This window comes from Ipomoea triloba, chromosome 6 (assembly GCF_003576645.1).
Source record: "Ipomoea triloba cultivar NCNSP0323 chromosome 6, ASM357664v1".
NCBI lineage: Eukaryota > Viridiplantae > Streptophyta > Magnoliopsida > Solanales > Convolvulaceae > Ipomoea > Ipomoea triloba.
In genome coordinates, this window is record NC_044921.1 from 16,918,206 (window position 1) to 16,927,163 (window position 8,958).

An 8,958-nucleotide genomic window follows, 5' to 3' on the forward strand; every position below is an offset into this window, starting at 1 on the left:
CAAAGATTGATTAAACCTCCCGCTTTTCTTTAAAACACTCCATCAACACTTAACTAAAACCACCCTACCTTATAGGTTTATATTGTCCTATCCGATGGATTCTATCTTGTGCTTGCCTCTCCATCGCTGGATTCCACCAAGGATCCATCAAGAAAACCTGCCAGCGCCAAAATTACAGTTTAGATTTAAGTAGCAACTGAATTTTTAAACAACTTATTAGGAAGTACTCAAAAAAAAAAACCAACTTATTTGCAAGGATAGATTAAAATCATTACATGCGATGCTCCAGTCAGATTTAAAGCAACACCTCCAGCTTTCAAACTCATAAGAAATATTTTGCATTCTGGATCGTCAGTGAATTTAGTAATAGCAGATTCTCTAGCGGCCATAGTCATTGATCCCATTAACATAACACAATTAAGGCCCGACTGGAGAGAATAGGACAGCAAGAAGTTAGGTTTACTATTTTAATAATACAAACACCAGAGAAGACTTAAGAGTCAAAGATGGAATGGTGAGAGGTACAAATCTAACCTTGATAAGAGAATAGTGTATCAAATCCAAAAATTCTGTGAATTGGCTGAAAACTATTCCTTTAGCAGAACCATCTCTTTCAACCATAAATCTAATTTCTTCTCTCTAGAACCAACAAAACAAATAGTGAACCTCAAGTGTCATCCACTTTTTAATGAGAAAATAATACAGGCATGCAAACCCCATGTTACTCAATAGAATGCCCTTTTATATCTATATAATAGAGAACTTACATCCAGAGTATTATATATTGATTAGGAAATTATGTTTAGAGAAAAATTTAAAAAAAAAAAATCCCAGAGGAAAAGGGAGATGGAAAAACATAGAATATAGCTAGAAAGTAAAAGAAAAATAGAAATAGTGAGGTCAGTTTGTAACATACCAAGGCATCTATTTTAGTACTAGTCTGGAATTCATCAAGCACAATTCTGTTCAGTATACTCGAAGGCCCTAAATCCTTTGATTGTTGTTCTGTTTTTTGAATCTCTATTACCACTACCATTTAATAGGCCTGTTGTGAGTGGCTTGGAGCACGTAGGGCATGAAACTTTTGCCATACTAGAAGAAAACTCCTCCAAACAAGTTCTGCAAAAGGTGTAACCACAGACAAACAAGTCCCTTGCTCATGTTAATTTATGGTAATGCCAACTAAAAATGCATGCTAAATCAACCATTGTCACAGGGTAATGTATGAAAGATTCTCTTTAGATATATCAACATGCCATTTAGCCTCTTTACCAGCGCTTCTACAGGTATTCCAATAATGAAAATTGACCATCAAAAAGTAAAGACAAATAACCAACTCGTAACATCTACTGAAACTATGTTGATCCAGTTCAAGTTAGCCCAGAACTTGGAAAAAGGAGGGGAGGGGAAAGAGAAAAAAAAACAAAATGAGAAATTACCACAGGTTCTTCTACTGAGTCATGACATATGCCACAAGGTTGTTCAACATTGCTAGCATCTACGGCATTTTCACTTCTTGCCAAAGCAGAGACAGAGTATTCGACAAGGTAAGGGTGATCAACCGCCTGGACATATATGACCGGTAATCCAAAATCAGGAGAAACCATTTCTAGAACTAAAAAACATCATAAGGTCATAACATTCCATGCATTTTTAGCAGAGTAGAGTAGTAGATTGATGCTTTAACAGAAGAAAACTGAAGGATGTGAGCTTTTCACGAAGTAGAACTAGCTTATCTAAAATTCCATACATACATGGTGATGGCAAAAATCATTTTGGTTTATCATGTAGCCTCTGGTCATTACTAAATTCAATTCCACTGTCAACATTAACATGTTAATGTGTTTTATGACTTAAAACTCCACCATGAATAAAGAAATCAATTCATAAAATTAACTATTAACTATCATTGTTTATTAAAACTATACTACCACAAACCTGTCGCAGGCGTGTGAGGAGGTTCCTTCCCGAACATATCTGCAAATAATGAAGCATTACAACCTGAAGTTACAAGTCACTAATCCTCTTTATTTTAGTTGCTTAAGCTATACTAGTACCCCATCTCAGCCAAATACTTTGAATAGCCATGCTATGAGATTTTCAGGTGTAGAGGATATTCAAAATCCAGAACCAAGCAGGTAAATTTTCTTTGCTACCAGCTTGGAGGTTGGGGCTATATCGACAGTCAGGAGAATAGTTGGTATTGGGTACACAACAAAGACCATTTTAAGTGAGATTTAAGTTTGGGTGAAGAAGAAAATTTGGTAGAGAGTCAGGTGCAAGATTTAATGAGTAGAAAAAATTCAAGATCAGGCAGTACCTTGAGAATGTTAAATGGTTTTAGATAGTCAATTTAATTTTAAAACATTTAGGTAAAAAAGAGCATCAGAAGACATACGTATTAAATTGAGCTTGACTCTCATTATATAAAGATGTATAGTAATCTTCTTCTTTGACATCAAGAGAATCCCGTCTCAGTGTCACCTGAATCAGAATTTTAGACACATGTAAACTTTATTTCAGAAAATTTAGAATGACTGCAGTAATCTGGCCTTCAAATTTATTAATTAATTATATTCACTACATTATTCATTGTCTTTTTTTTACACTATGTATTAATTTAAATACTCCGTATCAAAGTTATAATACAAAATAATGTTATATATTTATTTACCAAGTATTCTATTAATAACATACCAAAAAAAATTTTAAAAATAATTTGAAACCAATCATATTAACTACTTGGGAAGGATTTGCAACAAACTAGACATTCAAATAACTCAATAAATTGAAGCGAGAAACTACCCCATAATATTTTTTTGGAATACATCACAATTGTTCGTAAATCGTAAAATGTATAAATTTTTATTACCAAAAGTAGTATTTATTTATACTATCATTTTTAGACTAAGTATTTAGATTAACATTTTTACAAAATTACAAACATTTATACAATTATGATCAACCTCTCATATATTATTTTTGCATTCATATACTTTAAATTACCGATTTAAATAAACAAATTCAACATTCAATTACACATGCATGAACATCTCTTATATAATCATGTATTGGTATAATTTGAAGTACTTATTTAAAAAATAAACATTGGGTATTAGAAAAACTAGTGTAATAATAACATTTCAAATTAATGAATTTTTTTTAAAAAAAATATAACTACATATAATATAATGTTTTTTTTAGCATTATTGACTCTATTATAATTTATAATGTTATATCTGTCCACGCATACTTTCTCAACCTATTTGAAGCATAAAGAATCAATGTCCCACCCTCTATGTTTTGTATTAAACTTATAATATAGTTTTTTGTTTTTAATAATTACCCACCTTAAATATCAATTCTTATTTTAATTACAAATAATTATGTTCATAATTTTATTGTAGCAAATCAACATCAACATAATAATTATTAAATAATAAAACTTTATACCCGTATGAAACATGAGCAGTCTTTGATGCAAGAGACGAGATCACATCTCCAAGTGCTGATAAGGACTTGTTTATGAATTGAGATTCCTTCAACCTTTCACCTTCAATCCTCCCCACCCTCTCAGGCTCTCACTTCCTGCAAAGTCTACCAACCAGAGGTGGCTCCTTGTCCTCTGTCCATTTATTAAATTTTCTCCCACTACAGTCACCCACAACAAGCTGTGAGAGTAGAAAACTGTTGGTATTTATTTGATAAAGTAGAATTTTCTTAGTTGACAACTATAATGCAGCATTATAGATTGGGAGTAAGGAAACAGGTAAAAAAAAACAAAAGGAAAAAAATGAATTAAACAAGCATTGAACTGAATGAAGTCATCAAAATACCAGTGTGAGTGACTACTGAGTTCATTAGCATTAGTTGATCCAACAGATCTAGCTCGACTTCAAGACTGGAGGACTGGAGGAATTCCCATACCTCATCAGTACCATAGACACGAGCTTCAATGAGTCCTGGAACTTCTTGGGTCCCTTCTGCAGATTGCTTTACCTCCAACCTGAAACAAGATATCCAAATTTCTTAGGATATAGAAAGCTCCAGAGATGTTTTATTTGCATGACAGAGTGATTCCTTAAAGTTAACATGTATAGAAATTTTGAATTTTGGTGGGCTCTTTTCCCCCTAAAGTTTTGGCCAAAAGAACAAATTTGACAGTTTATATGACGAGATAAAATCATAACAGCAAGGCTTAGGAGTGCAGAAACTTACTTCTTAGCTGGTTCACTGAAGTTGTCAACAAGAAGGTCCCTTATCTTTTCATTGTAAACCTCTAACATGCTGACAAACAACTCATACTTCATAATGCTGCTCCTCTCACTAGATAAGCTGAACAATTTCTCCAAAGTTTGATAGTTGACTCCACTATTTTCTGGTGTTCCTTCCATTGTGAATGTCTTGCCAGTTCCAGTTTGCCCATAGGCAAAAATGCAGACATTAAAACCATCCAAAACAGAGAGGTTACAAACTTACAATAGGAATGGTTTCAACAAAAACAGCCTCTGCATTGCAAAAGTTGAGTAATTATACTAGTATATCATTATAAGATCTTTACAATAAACCTAGAATATGCATACTCATTAAAAGATTTACCTTGACCATCCTCTGGTTTAAAAACATGACCAAACCTAAATTGCTTTCTAGAAGAATCAGAGGAAACAATTTGTATCTCATTTCCCCGAGACATATCAAAGTCAACCACAGATGTTGAACCATTCGCAAATTCCTCAGAATTTAATGGTCTACATCTACAGAAAACCCGAATGTTGCCTTTCAACTCAATCACTTCATTGTAGCGCCGCTTCCTCTCTGAGCACTCATCATTCATCAAGATATCTTTTCTTCAAAAGGGCACACTCTTCATCATATTTCCTCCTAAGAAGTTCATGTTGCACACAGCACACCTAATTACAACCCAAAGCAACTACCATAATTAAACAAAAGAAAAACAAAAAGAAGAACAGAGGAGAGTAATGCAGACTAGAAAAAGCCAAGAGATCAATCTACCAGAAAAGAGACATACTAAGATCCTTGAGAGCACAGAAAACTTCAGGACAAGGAAAAGAATCTCCACTATCCCCTTCACTTCATCGCTTAAAAGCTGCATGTTCTTTTCTCAATTCCTGCGAGGAAAATAAGGGCAGAATATTAAAAGGAAAAACTCAAGGAAACTATGCCAAGTTTCATTTCTCTCAACAGAAGAATTCAACCATGAAGTCAAAATGCTTACATGTAAAAGTGGACAGGTCTTCAATTTTCTGAAAAATTGGAAGAGTTTGTTCTTGGTATGAAATTTCTGGGGTGTCACTTGAAACAATACTCACATCCCCAAATCAGTGTTCACTTCTACTGTTTCTGAATCAATGAATTCCACAAAACAAAGGTCAGTTCCAAGGATCAGGTGAAATGAGAAACCCATGCTTTAAATATTTTCTGTTGTACAAAAAGTTCAAATACAGACTTTCCATCCATTAATATAATCAATACTTTTTAAAGTATGAAAGGAAACTCATGGTTAACAAAATTTTCTTCCAATTTCATCAAATTTAAGTGAAAATCAGAAATTCCATTTCGTCCAAATAAAATAATTAAGTTCCTCTGTTATTTTATTTGCTTCAGTTTCCTAAGTTCTAGACTACTGGTTCACACAGAAGATCCCACTATCTTATTGAGTTACAAAAGACCAACTGGAAAGACGTCAAATTCACACAAAAGATCCCACTATCTTATTGAGGGATATTTCAGGAAAAATAACGGGAAAAGAATAGTTAACTAATGAATCCTATCGAAAGGGGGAAAGATCAGAAGAAAAGATAGTTTAAATTGGGAACTCAAGGCAGAAGAAAATCGAACAAGCAGTTCAAATGAAAAAGAACATCTAAAAAAACCTGAACAAGGAAATTAAAATTAATAATAATAATAACAAACAATTCGAAAACGGGAATCTTAGACAGACCGGCTCTGTGAATCAACGGCGGCTCGTAATTCTCGACGGAGACGGTCAAAACTTTACCAATATCGTCGCAGAGAGTCGCAATAGTTTGATCTGAAAACGATACCACTGGTCAAATTCATATGCAGATACACCTGAATGTAAGTTAGCGTGTATGAATAATTCAAGCGCCTAGATGTATATACAAATACGTAAAGAGAATTTGTGAAATTACCGTCCATGAGTAGACCACAATTATCAGAAATCGGCAAAGAATACAATGAATTTCAGCGCTGGCGGACCAAATGTACTGGAGAAAGGAGAAGAAGACGAAGTTGAGAGCTTGAGCCTTTGGAGACCTGAATCGCAGAGAGAGAGAGAGAGAGAGGGGAGTGAATTCACTAATGACATGTTTGGTTGGATGTAGTTTGGGAGGAATTGCAATTCAGTGAATTTTTAAATTACAGTGTTTGGTTGGAGGGAATTGCAATTCTGCAGAATTGCCAAATGAGGAATTGCAATTCATGGGGTACCCCCATGAATTGCAATCGGTGGAGAGGAGGGGCAATTTCTAAATTACAGTGTTTTTTTGTTTTTTTTTTTAATTTGAAAGAATTATTATTATTATTATTATTATTTTGAAAGGATTATTATTATTATTATTATTATTTGAATGAATTATTATTATTAATATTATTGTTGTTGTTGTTGTTGTTGTTGTTGTTGTTGTTGTTGTTGTTATTACTACTACAATTACTACAACATCTACCACAACATAAGGGCATTTTAGTCATTTTGTCGTTTCTTACTTTTCAATTCCTTGTACTCCTATTTCTGCATACCAAACACTGTACTTACTTTATTCATTGAATTGCAATTCCACCGAATTACAATTCTTTTCCCCTCTAATTCCCTCCTCCCAACCAAACGCCCTGTAAAAGAACGGCCAAGAATAGGGTTAAAAGGGTGGGATTTCAAGTTTTTGAAAAGGAAGGAGGGGTGGGGTGGGGTGGTCTGATTCTTGGCCGTAACGGCTATAATTTACATATTCAATCATTTGTTCAAAGCTGATTTGGTATACCCCGTTAAATTGTTATTTGCTCATCCACAAGTACTTCTCTCAGTTTCTCACTCTTCAGGGACCATTGAATTATCACTTAATTACTTGCACCCCACCAAGCTCTCCTCTCTCTTTTTCACATGATTTTTTTTTCTTTTTTTGATACATTAAAATTTTCAAGCTAAACACTCTCAAAAAAAAATAAAATTCAAGCTAAACTAATTTTAAACGCTCAGAACCATTGACTAAGAGTCGCTAGACTCACAGAATTCTCTTACAGATGGAGATGAATGTATTAAGATCAAGTGGAGTTGGTGATCTGATGAAGTACCGCACCTGCAGCATCTTCCCGCATCCCGGTTTCAGACCACCAACGTCACGCTCGATCCCTCTGAAGGCACCTTCTCAAATCTTTAATTTCTCCCTCTTTTTTGTGTGCTAGAGTTTTTATAACTCATTTTGATTGATTGATATGAATGGTTGAAAAAATCGCTAGGTGTTCAGGGGTGTTTAGTCGGCGATTAATCGGTGCCTAAGTATTCGTGTATTTTTTTTATTTTATATATATTTTTAAAAATTTGTTTAACTATTTTTAATTTTTTAAAGACTAATAATTATAAACTATATAATACTTTAATAGTTAATACTAAAGTATTAAATATTATTAACTATTAAAGTATTAGCCTAAAAACATCTAGAGTTTGAATAATTTAGGGTTATTTCGCTCAAAACAATGTTGTTTTGAGTGAAATAACTCATTAAAAAAATGGAACAATAGCTAATCGGCCGACTAGGCGGCTTAGTTGGTGCCTAGGAGGCTTAGGCGGTCAGTTCCTAAGCGGTCTAGGCGGCGCTTAAGCAGTTAGTCGGCTGCCTAGCCGGTCGGCTGACAAGACCACCAATTAAGGTGATACGCTAAGCAATTGATCGGCGCCTAGCGCTTAGGCGGCAATTAATCGGCCCCTAGGCGGGATTTTTGCAACATTGTTGGGTAATACTATATGAATCAAAAGGTTTTGTCAAATTTTTATTATCGATAATATATGATGGTTATTTAATTAAAAAGTATATTCATTTTTTAACGTGAATAATGTTAGCCAATTTATGTTAATTAATAAAAAAAAAAGTTTTATTGATGGAGAAAATGTTTGATTTATGCAGCATTATCTGATTGTTAATAATGCGTACGTTTTACTTTCTTATTGAATAGAGCTTGTAAAGTCTTTTTTTTTTTTCTTAAATTATTGATTAACAGTAAGCCTTATATGTTAGTTTCGTATTTGATAATCAAAACAGATATTAATATTAATTCAAAATTTTAAAAGTAGTTAAAACTATTTTATTAATTTATACTTTTATAATAAAAAGTTCAATGTAATATTTTATCCTTTTCCATTATTGATTTAAAAATCATTTTTGATTGTTTACTTACTCCAACATCATTATTGGTTAAATTGTTTTATTTTTTTGATAATATTATTGGTTAAATTTTAGTACTCACTACTAAATTGGTTTTATTTTAAATTAGATACAAATAATTATTATTTATATCACTTGCAGCTTAATTTTGAATAACAATTCATTATCTATATATATTATTACTAGCATTTTGTATGTGTGATGCACACAAATTCATGTCTAATATTAAAATATTAATAAATAAAAATAGTTTAAAAATTTTCAGTTTAAATTATATTTCACAAATCCTTAAAGTGGTAAATTTTAATTATCATATTTGAAAATATATAGAGAAAACAAAAAGAAATAACTTTGATACATTTTAATAATAATGCAAACAATTTTTATAAAATGTATATTTTTAATAAAAAATAAATAAAATAATCTATAATACTAAGCTAACACCCAAATATAACGTGTTATATATATATATATATATATATATATATATATATATATATATATATATATATATATATATATATATATATATATATATATA

At 32.3% G+C, this 8,958-nt stretch overlaps 1 pseudogene; it reads right to left on the reverse strand.

Annotated features, from left to right (window-relative positions):
• Nucleotides 1–1,102: 1,102 nt before the first annotated feature.
• LOC116022588 lies at nt 1,103–6,322 on the reverse strand (annotated as a pseudogene).
• Nucleotides 6,323–8,958: the final 2,636 nt, after the last annotated feature.